We start from the raw sequence: 23,908 nt of genomic DNA, 5'->3' as shown, positions 1-23,908 counted from the left end.
AAAGCTAGATATCGAATACCAAACTTACTGAGATTTAATTTGGGGAAGCATTTGGTAGGTGGTTAATCTCAGAAAAATGAGTAATAAATTACTGATTTGGCACGTAGAACCTTCCCATATGCAGGGTTCTTCCGGACAATCAGCTACTGATTGCATAAGGTGGAATGCAAGGCAGTGAAAAATTAAAGCCAGGTGGTCATGCTCTTTGGCTATTCCTTATATACATACATACATACACACATATACAAATATACAAATACATACGTGCACACACACAGATATATGAAGGAATTCAGTTCTTCTCTTGGTTGTTATTCATTTTCTCTCCTTCTAAAATCTGTATCTTGTGGTGCTCATGGAAGTTTGAGGCCAGTGTTAAAAATCTAGTTTCAGTTGTTCTTTGTTTTCATCAACTTTATATCTATGGTAGTGAAAAAGATACCTTATCTACCCACTGACCCAGGAGAACAGGAAGAGCTCTTCAGTGAGATGTCTTATTTAATGACTCAGTTTTTGTTGATACTAATGACAGGCAAAGACTGGCCTTAGGAATTCCAAGTTAGTACAGTAACGCATTTCAGCTTTTTGAGAAAATGAGAGTATACAGAAATGCATGTATAGACAGATATTGATAGATAGGTAGATACATAGACAGATAGATGTTTTACTTTCTAACATAAAGTTTCCTAAGATATCATTAATAAAGCATATATGTATACAAAGGGACCTAGAAGAAAATTCATTTATATAAAATCTAGCTGCTAGTCTACCTCCTTTTACTTATTGCTAATAAGACGTGTTTCTAGGAACGAGGACTTTACAGACAACTTCTTGTGAAATTTAGATTAATTTCATTTAACAGAAAAATGAATTAAAGATGAGATATACTTATCAAAGACCCAAGTAAGCATAGAGAATTTTTAGGTTCTTGTGTGGGGTGGAGCTTGTTTCCCAAGGTAAAGTGATTTATTTTGCTCTTTCATTACTTACTATCTATGGAGTGGGGAAGGGGAACGATTGCCATCTACCACATATATATATAGATATATAGACACACACATACATGTATATATGTATATTGTATATGTATACATATACACATATAATATATATGCACGCACACATATATGTATGTATGTAAAAAGAAGCAGCAAAAAGAGAGGCATTAGTATTACTTATAGACATTAGGACAGTACGACTATGCATTTTTACTTATTAATAAGTATTTCTCTTTGGTTCTTATGGCGAGGGAGTAATCTGTTCCCCTTTCAAATAATTGTATTAGAAGGAAGAAGAGTAACTGAGAATCACTACTTCAAATTATTTTATTTGAAGTGAGAAAAAAACTAACTGAAAACCCTTCTCTCAAATGATTGTTTTAGAGGAAAAACTCATTGAGATTTTAATATAGAGGAAAGTGTTAGGAAGTACGTTTTTCAGAGGTTTCTATTATTGTGGGCCTTGTCATGTTTTTGAGACTGATCAGGAGGCAAATTCAGGGGTCTAGGGAGAGAAAACCTCTATTATATCTAGGTTCTTGAAATTCCATCTTAATAGAGAATAAGCTCTGTATGGTCCTGCCATGTTGGAAAGCCTTTTGAGTATTGGCCTAGAAAGATGATTAAGTAGATACACAGAGAGAGATAGATATGATAGATAGATAGATAGATGGATGGATTGATGATAGATATTTATGCATGTGCTTGTGTGAATACAGAATATCATCTGAGGACCAGCCTAAGTTCGAAGAGGTCCATTTTAAAGTTGGCTACATGACTTTGGTTTTTTGGTTACAGAAACAAACAAAGAGCATTTTCTAAGGCATAGAGGAAGTTGCAGTGCGTTCCACACCCCCCTCCCCCCAAATCACAGGAAATTCTTAACATTTACAAAGCATTTTTCTCACAACTGTATGAGGTAGATAGTACAGGGATTATTATCCCTTTAAGGGAAACAGATACAAAAAGATGGTGTGAAAATTGCACCAAGCTCAAGTTTATTCTTGGAAATTTCTTATTGTCTCAGATTACAGAAGGCACCTAGGTCTAGTCTGGTCATTTGCATTAGAGACATATAAACTGTAGAGTGATGATCCCCAGAGTTTTTAAATCTTACATACATTCACATCACATGTATAGCTGAGGTGAGTTACTAAACTGGAAAGGACTCTGGAAATCATCTAGTTTAACTCATTCCTTTAACAGATAAGGAAACTGAGGCTCAGAGAGAGAAATAGTCCAACCCAAGATCTCACAGCTAGTGAAAACTTGAGACAAAATTTAATCTCTCATTTGTAGTCCATTGTTCTTTTTGCTGTGAAAAGCAAGACTTCTATGTCCACCCTACCCACTATTCTGAAAAATAGAATGTATTATCTCAGGAGGAGTTCCCTGGGACCTAGTTTGATTTTTCTGTGTGTAATTGGTCCTGTATTTGGCACTGTCTGGAGCTACATAGGACAGGAAAACATAGCCCTTGTTCTTGGGGAGTTTACAATCTTGATGAGGAGACATATCACATATCACACATATCGTGATAACAATGTAGTTCAGAAAGTTAGAATTGACAGAGACCTCTATGTCATCTAGTCCAAACACTTAAAAGTTTACAGAGGAAAAAAGTGAGGTTGAAAGAGGGGCAGTGACCTAAAACTATACAACCAGTTAGCAGTAGAAACTTGATGCAAAGCCAGATTATCTGATGCCAAATACTTCACTACCTTTTGAAGACCATCTTGTCTATAACTCAAAGACAGATCGTGTGGTCCAGACTTTATTTAATCAGTCAAGAAGCATCAAATATTTATTAGGTACCAAGAACTGTGCTAAGCAATAGGTATAAAAAGAGGCAAAACTAGTTTCTGTTTTCAAGAAACTCACATTCTAAAAGGAACACAACTCATAAAGAGGTAGGTCCATATAAAACACATACACAAGGTAGGCCATGGTGGCAGAGTACCAGGAAGAAATACAGCTGAGCTCTCCTTCAAAACTACTCCACAAAGGCCTAGAAAATGCACCAAAACCAATCCTGAGTGGGAAATTTTTAAAAAGTCACAGTGAGTCATTTTTTCTCTCTCAGGTTGGCAAAGGGAGATAGAGATGGCTATGGACAATGGGGGAGGGGGGGATGGGGAGGTTCCAGCCAACAACAGGTGCAGGGAGCATTCCATCTCAGGGACTGAATGAAGGGCCAGCAGAGGTTGTAGATCTGGCAGAGAAAAGTCTGACAGTATAGGGAGCAGGAACAGGTGCCAACTGGCAGTTCTATCACTCTACCCAGGTCTGGGTCATAGATCCAGGGAGATTGAGGAGGGGATCCACACCTGGGGTAGAATGGGGGTGTTGGTCATAGGCAGTTAAGAATCCTAGGCTGTGTACCTGCATATAGCAAGTAGAGAAGCAAATAGAATCTATATGTTTCCAATCCCAGGAGTGAAGCAATGGTTTCACTGCCAACCCTCAGCCCACTTTAAACTCAAAAGCTGAAAAATAAGAGCAAGAAGACCAGACCAGAGGGGGTGACTGCAGTTCTGTCACTCTGAATTTGCTGAGCTTTCTAGCTGACTGACAATTGGCTCAGTGTAGCAGTAGTCTACTGGAGTTACAACCAGAGGAAAGTCCGTCGTTGTGTTGCTCAGACACAAACGCAGGTCAGGAACTTGTCCGGGGGCACCACTCAGACTTAGCTCTACTTAGAGTGCACTACGAGCTTTCAGATCTACTGCTTGAGCTGTTCCTAAGATCCTAGAATAACGCAATACTCAGGTCCAATTATGTCACCTCCCTATCCAATAAATTCCAGTGACTTCCTGTTGCCTTCAGAAGGAAATATAAAATGCTCTGTTTGGTTCATAACCCAGTCCCCTGCTACCTTTCCTATCTTCTTACATTTTACTTCCCAATATGTATCCTTTGATTGGCCTCTTTGATCCTGAGTGTTTCATGAACAAGACAATCTATCTCTTGTTTCCAAACATTTCTCCCGCTATCCAACTACATTCCTGGAATGATCTCCCTCCTTTACCCCAAATACTGACCTTCTTGGCTTTCTTTAAATACCAACTAAAATTGCACCTTCTACAGGAAGCCTTCCCTAACCCAGCTTATCTCTAATGCTTTCCCTATTTATCCTATATACAGCTTGATTTGTATGTTTTTGTTTGCATATTGTCCCCCCACTATAAGGTCCTCAAGGGTAAGAACTATCTTTTGCCTCACTGTGCTTAGCAGAGTACTTAGAACATTAATTATTAATAATTTAATTATTGTTAATAAATTGTTGTTGGTTGATTGACTGAATACCCTGAGAAATCAGCAGAGGACTCAAGAGGACACAAAACAGGCACAACCCAAATATTTCCTCTGAAAGTGCATAGGGCTTAACCCTAACATAAAGCATGAAATAAGGAAGAAAGTATGAGCAAACAAAAAAGAATCCCATCATAAAAAGCTATGATGGTGATGGAGAATCTCAAGACACAAGCCCATGGAAGGAAAATGACTACCAAAAAAAACTATAAGCAAAGTTTCAAGGAAAATCTTGGCTTGTTACATAGGTCAATGAGAATTCTTGGAAAAGATATAGCAACACGTGTTGTTTTTTTTAAAAGGAATTAAAAAGTAATGTATAAATGAAGTGAGCACCTGAGGAAATTGGAAAAGAAATGAGAGTGCTAGTGGGAAAAGTCAGAAAATAAATGAAAGCTATAGAAGAACAAATTGAAAAGAGAATAGCTTAGCTCAAGAGACACAAAACTTTAGCCTAGCAACAGACTCTTTGAAAATTAAAATGAATGAAGTAGAAGTTAATGACTCCATGAGACAACAGGTAATATCAAAGCAAAATCAAAAGAGTAAAAATATGGAAGAAAATATAAGGCATATCTAGCAAAAATAACTGAACTGGAAAACATGGAGAGGTAATTTGGCAATCATTGGACTATGTGAAAAACATGAGAAAAAAAAAACCCTAGCTCAAGACATTATATTTCATGAAGATATAAAATTTTCCATATCTCTTAGAATGAGAAGACAAAGTTAAAACCAAAAGAATCCACTGGTCACCCCCTGAAAGCCACAAAATGAACTCTCATGAACATTGTAGCCTAAAATTCAGGTCAATGAAAAAGTACTACAAACAGCTGGAAAGAAAAATTCAAGTACCAAAAAGCCATAGTCAGGATTTCACAAGACATAATAGCTGGCTATAAAAAAGCAAAGAGATTGGAACATTCATGAAGGCAAAAGAAATAGGATTACAACCAAAAATGACAACTAGTAAAATCAATTATGATCCTACATGGGAAAAAATAGATCTTTAATGAAGTAGAGTACTTCCAAGCATTCTTTTAAATTATTTTTTTTGTAAACTATAGTTTTATTTATTTTATTAAATGTTTCCCAGTTACATGTAAATAATTTTTTAACACTGATTTTTTAAAATTTTGAGTTCCAAATTCTTTTCCTCCCTCCCCTGCTTCCTCCATCTATTGAGAAGGTAAGCAATATGATATTGATTATACATGTGAAGTCATGCAAAATATTTCCATATTAGTCATGTTGCCAAAGAAAACACACACACACACACACACACACACACAAAACTAAGAAAACTAAGTTTTTAAAAAGTATGCTTCAGTATAAACTTAGAGTTCTTTAGTTTATTGTCTCAAAGTGGATAGCACTTTTTATTATGGGTCATTTGGAACTGTTTCCAAGCTTTCCTGATGAAAAAAAATTGGAGTTGTATAAAATCTTTAAAATATAAACACAAGAGTGGGGAGCAACATACAAAGGTAAGTCATAAGAAGCTAAATAAGGACAAACTATTTTTTTACATTCTAAAATGGGGAAATGATACATGTATATCCTCAAAACCCTCTTATCATCAAAGATCAAAGAGCCTTAGATCAATTTTGTTCTACTTTGATAATCTTAAAAGAAAAAAGAGAGGAAAGGGAATATAGTAAGTTGAGGGTGGGGAGGAAAGATAAGGATCAAGTATTTTAGATAATTGTGATATACAGAAAATTATTCAAACAAGGAGAAAATGGGTGAGGGGAGCAGTGAAACTTGAACCTCATTTTCATCTGAACTTGTCAAAGGAGAAAAGAATACACATACAGTTAGGTACAGAAATACATTTTACTTGACAGGAAAACAGGACAGAAAGAGAAGGGAGAATAGAGGAAGCAAAGGTTAAGAGAGGAACTATTCTTAAACTACTTTAACTTTGTTGGGGGGGGAAGGAGAAGAAGGGTTTAAAAGGAAAGAAAGAAAAATTACAATCTATGATTGGGCTTTGGGTATGGGAAAAAGAAGAGGGGCAAAGGCACAAACAGATTGCTTCAAATCTACTGCACTGGTATGAAATATACTCCTCTCTTACTACCTTCTTCTTTGTTTTAAAGAGGGAAATGGAAAGGGGGGAAAAAGAAAAAGTTTGAGAAAATAGGAAGAATGGAAATCCACAATTAATGACCATAACTAATTGTAAATGCGATAAATTCACCCATAAAATTGAAGAGGACAAGAGAATGTATTATAAAGCATAATCCAACCAAATTCTGTTTACATGCAACACTTGAAACATAAAAATTCACAGAGTCAAAATAAAATGCTGGAGCAAACTCTTTTGTGATTAAGTTAAAATAAAAGAGGGCAGCTAAGTAGCACAGTGGATAGAGTGGATAGCCTGGAATCAGGAAGACTCATCTCAGTGGCCTCAGCTGCGTGACCCTGGGCAAATCTCTTAACCCTGTTTGCCTCAGTTTCCTCATCTGTAAAATGAACTGGAGAAGGAAACAGTAAATCACTCCAGTATCCTTGCCAAGAAAACCCCCAGATATGGTCATGAAAAGTTGGACATGCTTGAAACAACTCAACAACAACAACAAAGTAAAAAAAAAAATTCAAAAGTGACAGTAATGATTTCAAAGAAGGCAGCAGCAAAAACCAAACATAATGAAAAGAGATGAAGATAACATAGAAAATGAATTAATTCCATACTAAACATATGTACCACATGTCATAACACCTAAATATTTAAAAGAAAATTTTAAATGAATTACAGAGGAAAATAGAAAAATTATAATGATGTGGATCCTCAATGAACCATTTCAGACCTAGAAAAATTGAATGTTAAAAAATAAGCAAGAAAGAAGTTAAGGACCTGAATAGAAGTTTTTAAAAAACTAATTGTGATAGACCTCTGGAGATCAATGAATGGGAATGGAAAGGAGTGTGAATGTGTGTGTGTATGTGTGCATGCATGTGTTTGCACATCTGTGTATACACATAGAGACACATGTATATTAGCATAATATATAGTATATATATGCTAGTGATAATAGATGTAGTAAATACTCTATATATGTGTGTATGATATATAGTGTACATACATACTAGTTTAATATATAGCATACATATGTTTTATATACACCAAGAGACATGGCTGTGCATGGCACCTTTATAAAAATTAACTATGTATTAGGGCACAAAAATCTCATAAACATTGTAACAAAAGTCACATTCAATAAATGACACCTAAAAAAGGAATAAAAATTCATTACAGACCCAATTACTTCATTCTGAAGAATGAGTGAGTCAAAGAACAAGCTATAGAAATAATATATAATTTCATTAAAAGATTATGACAACAGTGAGAGAATATACAAAAAATTTCTGGGATGCAGCCAAATTAATCTCTAAGAGAAAATTTTTCATCTTTAAATACTTTCATAGAAGAGAGAAAGAACAGATGAATAAATTGAGCATAAAACTAAAAAAGACTAGAAAGCAAAAATAATTAAAATTCATCAATTAAATACTAGTAATAGAAATCCTAAAAATCAAAGAAGAGATTAAAAAATTGAAAAGGAAACAAGAAACATTGAATTAATTAATAGAACTAGGAGGTGGTTTTTTTTAGAAGAAAAATATTAAAACCACTAGGTAGTTTTTTTTTAAAGAAAGAGAAAAATCAGATTACCATTATCAATAATGAAAAAGGTAAATTCATCCAAAGGAAAAAAAGATAAAGGAAATTATTAGAATCTGTTTTCCCTAATTTTACACCAATAAAACTGACAATCTAAATGAAATGATTGATATTCCTCTCCAAGCTGCCTTCTGAACTTTCTGCCATACCTCAGCTCTTCATCCTGAAATCTCATTTTAGCATTAAAATTCACACTTTGGAAGTACCCTCTGTCCCTGTGGCTTCTCTCCCATTGATTTAATGGCTCTTCCCAGAACCTCCACTCAAGGAAGGTGTCCAAGCTAGCTGTGCTTCATTTCTTCCCCAGGTTGCATCCTGGACTTTCTCTACTTTTGTCTCTTCCCTATACCCTCACCCTTTTTCAGATTCTTTTTATGGGTTGTCTTCTCTCTTTAGAATGCAAGCTCTCTGAGGGCAGGGACTTTATCTTTCTACCTGTATTTGTATTCCTTGTGCTTAGTATAGTCCCTCATACATAATAAACACTTAATAAATACTCAGTGACTGATGGACTGACTAATATGAACAAAAATATAAAATGCCCAGATTAATGGAAAAATAAATAAAGGCTATAATTCAATTGCAGAGAAAAAAAAGAGCCATAAATGAGTTCCCAAGAAAAGAAACTCTTGGATCAGAGGATTTACAAATGAGTCTTTCAAACATTTAAATAACTAATTCTGATGTTGCAAAAGCAGTTTGAAAAAATGGGAAAAGAAAAGATCCTACTAAATTATTCCTGTGATAGAAATAGTGTGTTGATACCTACATTAGGGAGAGTCAAAGCAGAGAAAGAAAAGCATAGACCAATATTACTAATGAATATTGATACAAAAAAAATTTTAGTATGGAAACTAAAACAACATATTACAAGGATAATACACTATGACCAGATTCAATTTATGCCAGGCATAAAGGGTTGGTTTAATATTAGATAAACTACAAGCATAAAGGACCATATTAGTAATAAGTACAACAAAAATCATAATTATATTAATAGGTGCAGAAAAGGCTTTTGGTAAGATATATCCATTCCTGTTTTTTAAAAAAAATAGCTAAAAAGCATAGGAAAAGTGGACCTTCCCTTAAATATGATAGGTAGTATTTATCTAATACCAAAAACCCACAGTAGACATAAACTAGAGGCCTTTCCAAGAAGATCAGGGCAAAGAAAAGAAACCCATTATCACCATTATTATTTGATAACAGTGCTCGAAATGTTAGCTATCGCACTGAGAGAAGTAAAAAAAATGAACGGCATAAACATGGGCAAAAGGAATGCAAAATGATCACTTTTGCAGATGATATAATGATGTATTTGGAGAACCCTAGAGAGTAAACTAAAATATTCATTAAAACAGTTGTTTAGCAAAGTTACAGGATATAAAATAAACCTTCATAAATGATCATCATTTCTGTACACTTCTTGTACATTTCTGTAAAAAATTCATCAGGAAGAGATATAAAGAGAAATTCTATAAATAATGACAAGATATATAAAATATTTGACTGCCTGCCAAGACACACAAAGTTCATAAATACAACTACAAAACACTCTTTACAGAAATAGAGATCTAAAATAATTGGAGAAACATTTATTACCAAGGGTATTCTGAGCAAATATAATAAAAATGACAATAGCTAAATTAATTTAAATATTCAGTGCCATAACAATCAAACTGCCAAATAATTATATTTTTAGAGCTAGAATAAATTATCATGAAATTCTTCTAGAAGAAGAGAAATAATGAAAAAAAAGTGGGAAGGAAGGAGGCATAGCAGTACTAGATCTCAAAATATACCCCAAAGTATCAATCATCCACTAATTTGGTACTGGTTAGGAAACAGAGCTTGATCAATGAACGAGATTAGCTACAATATACAGAAGTGAATAGGCACAGTGGCTTAAAATTTGATAAAACCAGAGATCCTACTTTGGGTAAGAATTCACTATTTGACAAAACTGTTGGAAAAATTTGGACAGCAGTCTGACAAAAAAAGTATAGATAAACATCTCACAGGGTATATCAAGATAATCCAAATGGGTACATGACTTAAATATGAAGGGTGAATCATACACAAATTAAAGGAGCAAAAAAGAAATTACCTATCACATATATGAATGGGGAAAAGTTCATAACAAAACAAGGGTTTAAGAGGATCACAGAAGGCAAAATTCTGTTTGAAGAAAATGTAAGTTTTTGCACAAACAAAATCAATGAATTTAAAACTAGAAGAGAAGCAGGTAACTAGTAAAAAATATTTGTAGTAAGTTTCTCTAATAAAGATCTAATTTCTAAGATTTATAATATCATCTATGGATATGTTTCAAAATTTTTTAAATGTTTGAAATTGATTCAAATTATAAAAATAAGTACCACTCCAAAAGATATAAACAGGTAATTCTCAATGAAAGATATCTAAACTATCAATACGTAGATAAAAATGCTTCAAATTACCAATAATTAGAGAAATGTAAATGATTTTTAAATTTAAATTTTATTAATGTCTTTTGTTTCTCACATCATCATAGGTTCCCCCAGTATCCCTCCCTTTCCCTCTCCCATATAACATACACTATTTTTAAAGACAAAGAAAAGGAAAAGGGAGAATAGGGGATCAACATAATTGATCAATAAATTAAAAATTTAAAACTAAGTGCAATGTGCAATACTTATGAACCTCTTACCTCTATAAAGGGGTGGGTTGTGAATGTCTTCTAATATCTTTTCTTTCCAGACTTGTTTTTTTCTTTGTAATTTTGAAACATTTAATTTTTATTTTTCCATGTATAATTGTTTTTGCTATTTACAGCAAAAGTCAATTTTTAGAAATGTTCCATATGGTGTTAAGAAATATGTACATTCTTTTATAGTCACATTTAGAGATGCCATAAGCCTTTAGCTCATTTATCCTGCAAATTATTTAGTTCTAGATTTCCTTTTTTTGTTTATCTTTCTGTTAGATTTGTCCAAAACTGAGAGAAGTACACTGAAATCTCCTGTCACTGTTGTGTTGCTGTCTGATGTCTTGTAGCAGAGTGTAATGGTAATTTAAATGGGAATATCTTTCCCATTCATTAATAGGCCCATGTGACCTGCCTGGCTCACATGGAAGTCTGAGTCACATGGAGTCTATAGTGGGAGAAGTTTGTTGAATGAGTGGAGCGAGAAGGGTAGAAAAGGAAGAAGCAGAGCTAGAACAGAACTGAGAGAAAAAAATTAGTGAGAGAGCAGTCAGAACTGAAGGACACAGGCAAGCCTGCATCTGGCTGTGAGTGAGAGAATGGCATTTTGTTGAAGGGAGCCTGTTTGTGATTTAAGGGACCCTACTTGTGATTTGTTTAAGGGAGCTGTTTGTGGAAAGCCTATCAGGGGAAGGTTTGGGGCTGGTGTTGTCTTCTGAATTGTTATTGTGCATAGATTTTTGTTCCTGTGATGGATTTGGCTTTCTGGTGTCTGAATAAATGTTTTGGTTCTGTCTTCCATGTGGAGAGTCTATTGTATTTCAGGATTCAGAACTGTGCTGGAATATTCATGGCCGCCATAGGCACTGTGAATATCTCATTGGTCCTACACAGAGTTAATATTTCCTTTATGAATTTAGATTCTAAGGCATTTGGAGCATATAAGTATAATAGTAACATTCATTTGTTATCTATGATTCCTTTCAGCATAATGTATCCCTGTTTTATGTTTTGAATATTTGTTTTTACTAGCCTAATAGAATAATTGCAATTCCTTTTTTTTTGCATTTACTTGATGCATAATAAACTTTTTCTAGCACCTCCTTTTTATTCTGTGCATGTATTTATGTTTTAAATGTGTTTCTTGTAAGCAATGTATAGTGGGGTTTTGTTTTTTTGCCCATATATCACTCTTTTTCATTGTATTAGATTGCTTAATCAATTCACATTTAAAGTTATGAGAGCTAGGTTTATATTTTCAATTATTTGTCTCTACTACTTTTATCTCCAAATTAGAATTTCCCCTCTGTTCCACTGTAAACACAGTACTAAGTTTCTTCAGTTATTTTAGCTTGATCTATTTTAAGGTGGTTCTGTTCTCAGCTCTCTTTCCTTCCCCCTTGAGCCCTGCCCCCTACCATTTGTTACCCCTCTCCTTGGTTTTGGAGTTTTGCTTATTAGTTCTTTTTTCTTTCTTGCTATTATCTAGTTATTTAATTCTTCCCTTCTTTTTTCCTCTCAGTTAAGTAATCCAATAGAATATGTGTGTGTTCGTCTTTCTTTGAGAAGACCATGCCATCAGAAAAATGATGACATGACTTGCACTTGACTTTGAGTGGAGGGCTCTGCCTCACTTCTCCTCCAGAGCCATTTGAATCCAGTGAGCAGATATTCATTAGGATGACTGGAGATGACCCAGGATGAGGCAATTGGGGTTAAGTGACTTGCCCAAGGTCACACAGCTAGTGAGTGTCAAGTATCTGAGGTGAGATTTGAACTCAGGTCCTCCTGACTCCTGCACTGGTGCTCTATCCACTACACCATCTAGCTGCCCCAATCCAATAGAATATAGTAGTAGTAAAAAGTAGTCTAATAGAAGAATTCCCTGTCTGCCCCTTCAACTTGTTTTGGTATTCAGTTTTAAATTTTTCACTTTCTGCACCCTTTTGTCAAAAAAATAAAAAACTTTTTCTCTCATTCTCTTCATTATTTACCTACCCTTTTTGTCTAGTCTAGATTTTAATTCTTTGATCCATGACCCTTATACTAGTTTTGTCCTTTATTCTCTGTATTCTTAATGGACTTAAAACTTTGAAGTACCTATTCTGAGTGCACTCCTTGAAAGTTTCTGTTTTTGCCCAGTAGATCTTGCATCCTGGTCCCCTTTTTCCTGTTGTGCCTCATCCTTAGAAATGCCAGTTCCTGAAGGTGATAGAAAGAATACTGCCTCATGGCAAGATTCTTCCAGTATCCCTGACTGTGCTGTCTATTACTGATTCAATTTGCCCTCCCTTTGGTAATTTTTTCCTCCATTTGCTTTATAATCTCTTTCCTGGGTCCATGCCCTCCCACTCTTCTGGGTGTAGTTGCTCCCTGAAATTCTAATTCCCCTTCTCCACAGGCAGGATGCTGTGTTTGTTCTTCATTGCCAAAGAAACAGGCAGGATGATTTGGTCTATCAAAGCACTAATTCCCTGTAGATAAGTCCCATTGTAAGATACTCAGCTCCCTTTATAGAATATCTCTTTTTTTCCCATAGGTAAGTGGTAAAGCCCTATAATAATTTTCTTTTAATCCCTTCCTTTTCTTCCTCATTCATTCTGCTATAGGTTCTCTTCTTCCTGACATATAACAGGACTTATTTTGCCTTCCTTGTTAGCCTTGGACTTGATTAAAGTACAGAACACCTTCCCTTCTATCTTCTTTTTTAAGTGCATTCCAGTGTTGTGAAATTTAGTCTGTGATGTTTCATAATCGTTTCTCCATCATCACTTCTATTTGACTTCTGCATACAGCCTTGTCTTCTCATGTATATTTAGAAAGAAATCTCTTAATGGTTTCTCCGTTGTTATTTTGTTGTTTTACTTGGTTGCTATATTTGTTTACCTTTGTATTTCTGTTGTCCGAGGTGTTTGAGAATGAAACGATCTCTTCAGATGTGCTTTTCTTCCTAGAAATGTTTCACACTTTCTCTCTCTCTCTCTCTCTCTCTCTCTCTCTCTCTCTCTCTCTCTCTCTCTCTCTCTCTCTCTCTCTCCCTCTCTCTCTCTCTCTCTCTCTCTCTCATTAAATAGTCACCTTTTTTCATTTATTACTAGGCTTAAATTTGCAGGGTTTTTCACCTTGGGCTGTATCTTGAGGTCCATTGTTCTTCTTTGATCAAATAAGACTTTTTTTGTAAATATTAATATTTGTAAAAGTACTTAGAATAAAGCCTGGCACATAGTAAGTGCTCAGTAAATGCTTATTCCCTTTTCTTACCTTTTGTAACACATTATTTCATCCCCCTCCCCCAATGTTTTCTGGTAGATGCACAGTAGTCTTGTGTTATCCCAATATCCTTCCCTTTATATTTGAATGTCTTTCTCCTGCTCATTTCTTGCCTTTCCTTTGTCCTCCCTAGTCTTAATCCTAGATGCCCAAACTCTTTTACATAATCTGAAGGTCATATTTCCTTTTGCCATTAATATCTTCCCTGTTATCTTTATCTGCTTATGTTCAAGGTCTTTTGAGTTTTCATCATTCTAAATCTTCAGTAACTTCAGTCTTGTCCCCACTTATTTTCCCCTACTGTTCACTTTCTGACACCTTCCCCTTTGATGGCAGTTTCCCTGGGGGTTGATTGCATCTTAGCCTCTATTCACACTAGGCAATTCATAGTTCACCACCCTCAGTCTTTACCTGAAATGACTTCTCTGGGGACAGAATTGGCCCCAGTTGAATGCTGGGTTCTTTGCCTGACACTTAGTGAAGTCCTACACAACCCCATACGTATGAGTCCTGCCTCATCCCCTTTCTTCTTTCAGTTCTCTGGCCCATTGGCATAGAATACAGCCAGCTACTACTGCAATCTGAGTAACTTTCTGCCATTTAGAGTTTGGATCTTGAAGGTAATGGGAGAAGAAGAGAGGTCAGAGTGTAGAGCTGAGTTTTGTTAGAAACAAGGACACATATTCTGCCATTTCCCCCCTCTGATGCTCTATTCTCAGGTTGAGTTCTATTGTAGCAGAGTGCTACCATGCTGTTATCATGGGAGCCTGAGTAAATCATGGCTCTCTGGTCAGGGTACAGAGTTGAATTCTGTTATGAGCATGGGGCTTGTGCAGCCTTACTGATCGTTAAGAGAGAAGATGCTCACTGAATGCAACGTAAGAGTTAGGGATTATTGGCCTTCTCTCCTGTTAATTCATCAATTTTTTACCCTGTTTGGTTTATTGGTGTCCTGATTATGGAGAAACCACAACTTGCTTTACCTCTGGTGCTTAATTACTATTTTGAAGAAATCTGAGAAGTCATGAGGTTCAGAGAAAATGTCTAATCCTCCATTTTGTTGGTCATGTGACCTGGAAGTGTGACAGAAATTCAAATGAAAACAACTCTGAGCCTCCACCTTGTTCCCATCAGATTCACAAAGCTGACCCCCCAAAATGACAAATATTGGAGGTGGGGGTGGCTGTGGGAAAATAAGAACATCCCCCTTGGTGGAGAAGTGAATTGGTCTAGTCATTCTGGAAAGCAATTTGGAATAGTGCCTGAAAAGTTATTAAGCTCTGTATATCCTTTCACTCAGCAATACCACTGCTGAATCTATACTCTAAAGATATCAAAGAATGAGGGAATGTAAATGTAAAAAATATATTTATAGAAGCTCTTTTTGTGGTAGTAAAGGACTGGAAAGTGAAAGGGTTCTCATCAACTGAGGAATGACTGAGCAAATCATGGTGTATGAATTGGATGAGCTACAATTGTGTTGTAATTGTGCCATGAAGAAGACAGTTTTACAGAAACCTGGGAAGATGTATGTGAATTGATTCAGAGTGAAATGAGTAGAACCAGGAGAGCAATTTATAAAATAACAATGCTACAAATATAAAATTCTTTGACTTCAGAACTCTGATCAACACAATGACTGACCTTGATTTCAGAGAACTCATGATGAAATGTATTACTCAACTCTTGATAGAGATGGTATGAACTCAGGATACGGATTGAGACATTTGATTTTTTTAAACATGGTTAATGCAGGAATTTATTTTGCTTAACTATAAATATTTTGTTATAAAATTTTAGTTTTTCTTTCTTTTTCAGAGTGAGGAGGGAAGAGGTGGGAGGGAAAGAAGGCAGAATCTTATTAATTAAAATAATTTAATTTTAAAATATTAAGTATGCACTTAGAAAGTAGATGGGTGATACTTTTAGAAGGAAGGCACTAAATAATAGTCCAAAGAAGAAGAGGATCTTATAAATTTCAATAATTGGATGGGAGGATCTTCAAAGGTTTTACTCTCATTTTCTCTCATATTTAAAGAACTTAAAGGACCCTTTATTTTAAATGATGAGGAGGTTTTTACGGGTAGAAAGGAAAGAGAAATGGCATTTTAGGTTAGGAGGCTGAGTACAACATCGGAATAAGCATGGAAGTAAGAATAATCTGATATATGAAGAGAAAAATAAGAAGGTCCCCAAAGTCAGGAAGAGGCATCTTGAAGGGTCTGTGCTCGAATATTTGAAGGGCTTTCATTCAAAAAAGGAATTGAAGAGCAGTACTAGGAGCAATAGATGTAAGCGACAAAAAAGGTCAATTTCTATTTTGTATCGAGAAATTCAAACTATCCCAAGACTGAATGGAAGGGGCTACCCCAAGGGATCATGGGGCACCTTGAAGTCTTCAAGCAAAGACTAAGTAACTCTTCATAGGATATCTTGTAGCAGGAGGACTTTTTCTTTATGGGTTGGACCAAGTGGCCACTAGGGTCCCTTCTCCCTCTGAAATTCTGTGATTTTTTGACTTGTTCTATTGGATAATGAAGATAATCACACCTGTTCCACCTACCTCTTGGGTACAGTCAAAAAAACAAAAGATATTTTGGAAAATGCTATAGGCATGCACATTGTTATCACTGATTCTCATTTTCAAGTTAAATGAAAAATAGTTTGTTGTGACTAGAAAAATGAACAACTTCCATCCAATTTTAACCCAAGGCCCAGATCCTTCCAATGACTCTCAGTTCATGTGGAAGTCCTGGTTTCTCTCTTTGTTTTTTTGCCCCAGAGCCCAAGTTTTACTTGGGAAAAAATTTCAAAATAAAGTTAGGTATGACTCACGTATAGGCTTTCTCAAATGTGGGTAAAAGTTTCACTTATTACTTCACAGACACTTAATGTACGTATAAGGTAAGAACGTGCCAGTCAGTTCCTATGGGCTTGCCTCAATTATTAAAATTTCAGTGTGAACATTTACACCTCCCAAATTGGCAAATGCTACAAATCAGATGTTGATTTATTGCTTAGTTGATTGTCTAGACTGAAGACAGTGATGGAAAATATGATAAGAATGCAGATTAAACTTAAAAGTGTATCTACTTGGAGAGCCAGTTTGTTAAACATTTATCAGCACACCCCTGAGGATAAGTACTGCATGGGACAACATTATTTCACTCACCACAGAAAATGCATTAAACTAAAGGATTTGCAGGAGTCCATGAAGAAAGACAGGAATACAAAACATTCAAACTTCACATAGAAAGTAAAGATCCAATTTTGACTGGGTCTACTACAAATTATATTATCTCATCTCAATTGTGCCCTCAGTGCAACAAGACAATCTTTTTATTTCCTCATAATTGATTGTCTGCCATATTTCCCACAATGGCTATTCCAAATCTTCTCTTTATTCCTCAAACCTCCCACATCAGCCTCCCCCATTTTCTCAGCGGAAGATCACTACCCAAACTTTACTGAGAAAATGGAGGCCACTCACTATAAATTTCCCCTTTTCCCCTTCTCACCTCATAACTCCTTGGCATCACCACCCCCCAATTTCCTTCTTCTTTACTTCAATACATGATAAAAATGTGAAATCATTAAGAATAGGAATTATCTTTTTTTAAAACCATTTTCTATATTCCCAGTGCTTAGCACCAGTGCATATAGTTGCACACAGTAGGTGCTTAATAAATGCCTCTTGACTGACTGTCCCTTTTAACCAAAGTCAAATTTTCTACTTCTACCCTCAATCCCATCCTCTTCTGTCTCCTATAGTAGATTGTCATCTCAGTCACATCTTCCCACTCTCCTCTGCTACCTCTAATCTTCAATATCTATTTATTGGCTCATTCTGTTGCCTAGAAATACACCCAGGTCTCCTTTATCCTAAATTTGAAATTTTAATTTAATTTAACTCACCATTATATAAAAACAATAACACTGTAGCAGCAAATAATTTTGAAAGGCTTAAGAACGCTGACGAACACAATGACCAACCACTATTCTAGAAGACTCATGATGAAACATGCTACCCAGACTTGGAATAGAGATTGAAACATATTTAGTGGATATGATTAATGCAGGAATTTATTTTGCTTAGCTACACATATTTGTTACAAAGGTTTTGTTTTCCTTCAGGAAAAATTTCAAAATGAACTTAAGTATGACTCATGTACAGGTTTCCTCCAATGTACATAACAAGGTCACTAATTACTTCACAAGACACTTAATGTACATATAAGGCAAGGGTGTAACAGAGTCAGTTTCTGTGAGTGTGCCCCAATTGTTAAGTTTGGAAGGAAGGTAGAAGGGAGACAAGGAGGATTTTTGTTCATTGAGAAAATAAAATAAAAATTCTAAAATAATTTTTAAAAAAACCTTCACTATCCTCTCAAATTACTGTCTTATATACAGCTGCTCCCTTGCAAAGCAGTACTCCTAAAAGAAGTAAATTCCAGTCCTTCCTCTCACTTTTTATAAGATTATGTTTGTAAAAAGTGCTTGGTACAGTGTTAGGCACATAGTAGGTGCTATATAAATGCATATTCCCTTCCCTTCACTTCTCAACCCTTTGTAGTCTGGTTTCTAACCTCATCAACGCAACTACTCTTTCCAAAGTTAGCAATGGTCTCTTAATGGCAAAATCCAATGGACATTTTCTCAATTTTTATTCTTCTTGACCTCTCACTGCTTCCCTTTAGTATTTTGTATTTGATTAATCTCTTCTCTTAGACACTCCCTCCTCTCTGTGTTTTTATGACACTGATCTCTCTTGGTTCTTCACCCATCTGACTGTTCCTGTTGCTGAGTTATCATCCACATCCCATACACTAAGTGTACATGTATGTACTCCAAGGCCCCCTTTCTTCTATCCATTCTCTTTATGACTCTGTCTGTTCTTGTGTGTTCCATTTTCCCATCTACACAGATAACTCCATCCAGCCATAGTCTTCCTCCTGAGCTCGTCCTGTTCCTCCACTGCCTACTACACATTTCCAGAGGCCTGTAGGTATCTAGAAATTAGCATCCAAAGTGTAATTCATCATCTTTCCCCTAAAACTTGTCTTCTAGACTTCCTCATTTCTGTTGAGGGTACCACCATATTTCCAGACTAAACTTAGTTTATCTTCAACTCTTTACTCCTCCTCACGATATATTCAGTGAGTTGCTAAGTCTTGCCAATTCTATCACCACAATATCTCTCCTCTTCTTCCCCTTCTATTAACTCACACAGATACCATCCTTGCTCAAAGGCCCTTATCAATGCATTCCTGGATTACTGCAATAGCCCCAATTTGGTTTCCCTAAGTCCTGATGCATCCTCCATTCCTAAAACATGTCTTTCACTCCTCTACTCAACTCTGGTTACTTCTTATTACATGTAAGATCAAATGCAAACTCTTCTGTTTGGTATTTAAAGTGTTTTACAAGCTGGCTCCTAACTATATTTCCAAATTTCTTATATATTAGTCTTATTCATGTACTCTACCTTCTATCAATCAACAAGCATTTATTATATACCTTTTATGTTCTAGTCACTATGCTTATTGCTGGGGATACAAAGACAGAGGTGAAACACTCTTTGCTCTCAAGAAACTTTCATTCTTTTGAGGAAGACTGTATGTACATATATAAGTATACACAAGAGATGCCAGGTGCTGAAGGGGAGGGCACTAGTAGCTGGGTGGATCAGAAAGATCTCATGTGGAAGGTAGTGCTTGAACTATCTTAAAGGAAACTAAGGATTTTGAGAGGTGACAGTGAAGAAGGGGTACATACCAGGCATGGGGGGAGTACCAGTGCAAAGATACAAAGATAGTGAAGCAGCAAGGATGAGGAACGTTAAAAAAGCCAGACTGACTGGATTGTAGGGAATTTGAGGAGAGTGATGTATAATAAGGCCACAAAGGTAGGTTGGGGCCAGGTTGTGAGGGGTTTTAAATGCCAAAGAAGGGACTTAATATTTGACCCTGAAGGTAATAGGGAACTATGGGATTTTTTTTGAGAAAGGGAGTGATGTGGTCATACTGACACTTTAGGAAAACAACTCTAGCAGCTGTATGGAGGATAGACTGGGGTGAGGAAAGATCAGAAGGAAGTTCTTAACCTTTTTTGTATCACAGACCCCTTTGGCTGATGAAGCCTATGATGTCCTTCTCAGAATAATATTGGGTCTTTTTAAATAAATAAATGGAAGGAATACTCTATTTGAGTTAGAGCTAGTTGAAAATAAAGATGTAATTTTTTCTCATCCAAGTTCATGTATCCCCTGAGAGTCATTGGACCCTGCTCTAAGAACCTTTGTACTTGAGGTGAGGAGTCCTCACAAGGAATAAAGAAACTATTGCAAGTGGGAAGGCTTGAGGAGAAGTTTAGATTAGTTGCTGTGGGGAGTAGGATAGAAAATCAATTAGGGAGGAGTTAAAAGACTGCCTTGCTATTGCTACATTGAGTACCTGATGGAAATTAGATTACACAAATTTGTAGTGGATCCAGTCTGCCTAGTTTCAAGACCTCCTCCAACTTTGTTCAGCAATGCAGTGGAGGAGTCAGGTGGTGGGAGTTAATCCAGGGTTGGAATTTAGCAAAGGTGTGAATGGTGTTGACAAAGGAGCAACAAGAAGTGAAGACAGGATAGAGATGAATTGCTTAGCTGAAGAATTAAAAGGAGGAAGAAAGGAAAGTGAAGCAAGGGCAAAGGTGAAATCCTTAGGAAAGGATTGTGGACTAGAGGGATTAGAGGTCACAACAAAGACAAAGAACATGTTTAGGAGGAGTAAGGGGCAGTGGCTAGAGCACTGGGCACTGAGCACATTTGACTCATCTTCATGAGTTCAAATTCTACCTCAGCCACTTACTAGCAGTATGACCCTGGGCAAGTCTCTTCACTTTGTTTGCCTCAGTTTCCACATTGGTTGGTTGGTTTTGTCCTTCGTCCTCGAAGAGGACCAAAATGACATCACTATGCTAGAGTCAAGTTTCAGTGTGTCCGACTGTGGTTGATCAGACCAATACAAGCTCTGAATGCTCTACCACACCATTTGGGGTGGATTCTCTAAATTTGTGTATCTTGTGCTTCTTCTGAGCTATTTCAGTTCTGCTTTGCTCATAGAGCACAGCACCTTCTCTGAAGTGGGCATGCCATCAGTCCTGTGTCAGTGTCTCCCAAGTCACACAATCAATTCCAAAGTTTTTAAAAGAGACCCTGAGAGTGTCCTTGTATTGCTTCTTCTGACCACCATGTGCACACTTGCCCTGTGTGAGTTCTCCAGAAAACAGTCTTTTTGGCAGGCGAACATTTTACATTCGAACAATGTGGTCAGCCCATCAGAGCTGTGCTCTCTGAAGCAGAGTTTGAATGCTTGGCAGTTCAGCTACATGAAAGACCTCAGTCCTTATTCTACCAGGTGATCTTCAGAATCTTCCTAAGAATTCAAATGGAAGTGATTCAGTTTCCTGGCATGGCACAGGTATGTTGTCCAGGTTTCACAAGCAACAATGACAACAATGAGGTCAGCACAACCACTCCAAAGACCTTCAGTTTGGTTGTCAGTCTAATACCTCTTCTCTCTCATACTTTTCTTCAGAGCCTCCCAAACATTGAACTAGCTCTGGCAATGCATGTATCAATCTCATTCTCAATGTGTATATCCCTGGAAAGTACACGCCCATGGTAAGTGAACTTATCCACAGCATTCAAAACTTCTCCATTTGCTGTGATCAATGGTTCCATGTATGGATAGTGTGGTTGCGTTCATCCTTTGTTGCCATCAGAGAAATGATGACATGACTTGCACTTGACTTTATTTTGAGTGAGGGAGGGCTGTGCAGGTCACTAGCCTCACTTCTCCTCCAGAGCCATCTGAATCCAATGACCAAATGTTCATCAGGATGACTGGAAATGACCCAGGATGCACTGGGAGACCTTGAACACTTTAGGCCAAAGTCTTTGCAGGTAAACACTTTGGGTGAGGCAACACTCATTCATTGAATAGGCCTGTTTAAGAAGTAGCCAGGCGTGGCCCCTTTAATGAGGCCAAGAAAAAGAAAAGACATCAGGCTGGGTGGGAAACAGCAACAGTTACTATTGATAATCTAAAGGTAGGAGGGTCAAGAGGAGCCCTTAGACAGGGGCCCATTGGTATCCCAGTCAGAGTGCAGTAGGTTTAAGGTTTGGGAGACGACAGGACTGAATAGAACAGGAGAAAGGGAAGGGAAGATAGTAAAATTGTAGAAAACAGTATAGCCAAGCTCTCCTCCACAAACTCTTCCAAACAAATCTAGACAATGCACAAGACAAATCCAGATGGAGAAATCCAGAAAAGTTCACAGTAAATCATTTGTCCAGCCTAGCTCAGCATAGAGAAATAGATAGAGAGGTCTATATACACAGGATATGGTGTCAGACTAGGAACAAACTTCATTTAAAGGACTCCAGTGCCCAAGGAGAGGCTGTATACTGGGGCAAGATGAGGTCCCAGATTCATACCAGGGCACCACTAGACTCACATAACACTTCAACAGGGACAGGTATCAAGTGGCAGTTTTGTCACATCTTACTCAGTTCTGGGACACAGATCCAGGGAGGATGGAGAAGGGGATCTGCTCATGGGGGTGGCAGTCCTAGGCAGAGAGACCCTAGGCCTTGTACCAAGAAAGGAGGAAGTTGAGAAGCAAGCAGCAACTGTTGACTTGGACTCTAAGAGAAGAGTATGATCCACCATCTAGCACAGCCTACAGAGGAATAACCAGGGCAGAAATCCCAGGCCAAAAGGGAGCCTACAATGAAGTCACTCTGAACCAACAGAGCTTTCCAGATGACTGATAGAGGCTGAGTCCAGCAATATTCTACTATTGCTCAAACTGAAACCCAGGTCAGATATTTGCAGAGCTCAGACCAAGGGACCACCAATCAGACTTTGCCCTGGATTAGATCATTTTGGGAGCGCTAAAAGCTGGCAAATCTCCAGAATGTCCCTGAGATCCTAGAACAAATAACACAACATTCACTATTCCAAAAAAGCAGGAATAGGACCAGCCCATATTTTCCCTCCAGAAATGGGACAGACTCCAGCCTTAATACTCAAGTCCAAAATTAGGAGGTAGGTTGAAAGAATGACCAGATCAAAAAAAAAAAAAAAAAGAATCTCACCACAAAACTCTATTATGGTGAAAAGGAAACCCAAAACACAAACCCAGAAGGAGAAAATGAATCCAAAACATCTATAATCAAAGCCTTAGAGAAAAACACAGCTTGGTACAAAAATTCAACTAGAATTCCCCAAGAAAAATGAAGAGGTGTTTTTTTTAGCTAAAGATGTTTTTATAAATAAAATGAGAACACTTGATGAAAAAAATTAGAAAAGAAATGAGAGCTGTGGGAGAAAGAATTGGAAAGGGAATTAACAACCCTACAAAACCTTACCAAGCAACAAACTCCCAGAAAATTAGAATGAACCAATAGAAGCCAATGACTCCATGAAGCAATAAGATATATTGAAACAAAGTCAAAAGACTGAAAATGTTGAAGAAAATGTAAAGTAGATATATATAACAAAACTGACCTGGAAAAGAGATTGAAGAGAAAAAAACTGAGTCATTGGACTATCTGAATAATATGATATTAAAAAAAAAATCTTAGACATCATATTTCATGATATCTGAATAGAAGATTACCCAGATCTTTTAGAACTAGAGGGAAAACTGGAAATTAAAAAAAAATCCATTGGCCAACTCCTGAAAGAAACTTCAAAATGAAAACTCCTAGGAACATGATAGCCAAAATCCATAGTTTCCAGGTCAAAGAAAAAAATACTTCAAGCAAACAGAAAAAAAGAATTCAAGTACTAATGAGCTATTAATTATGTGTGAGGATCACACATGATTTATCAGCAATCAATCACTATAAAGGAGTAGAGAACTTGAGATACAATATTCCAGAAGGCAAAGCATTTA

Source organism: Notamacropus eugenii, chromosome 4 (assembly GCF_028372415.1).
Source record: "Notamacropus eugenii isolate mMacEug1 chromosome 4, mMacEug1.pri_v2, whole genome shotgun sequence".
Taxonomy (NCBI): Eukaryota; Metazoa; Chordata; class Mammalia; order Diprotodontia; family Macropodidae; genus Notamacropus; species Notamacropus eugenii.
The sequence above is the reverse complement of the archived record's forward strand: the minus strand, read 5'-3'. Positions refer to the sequence as shown.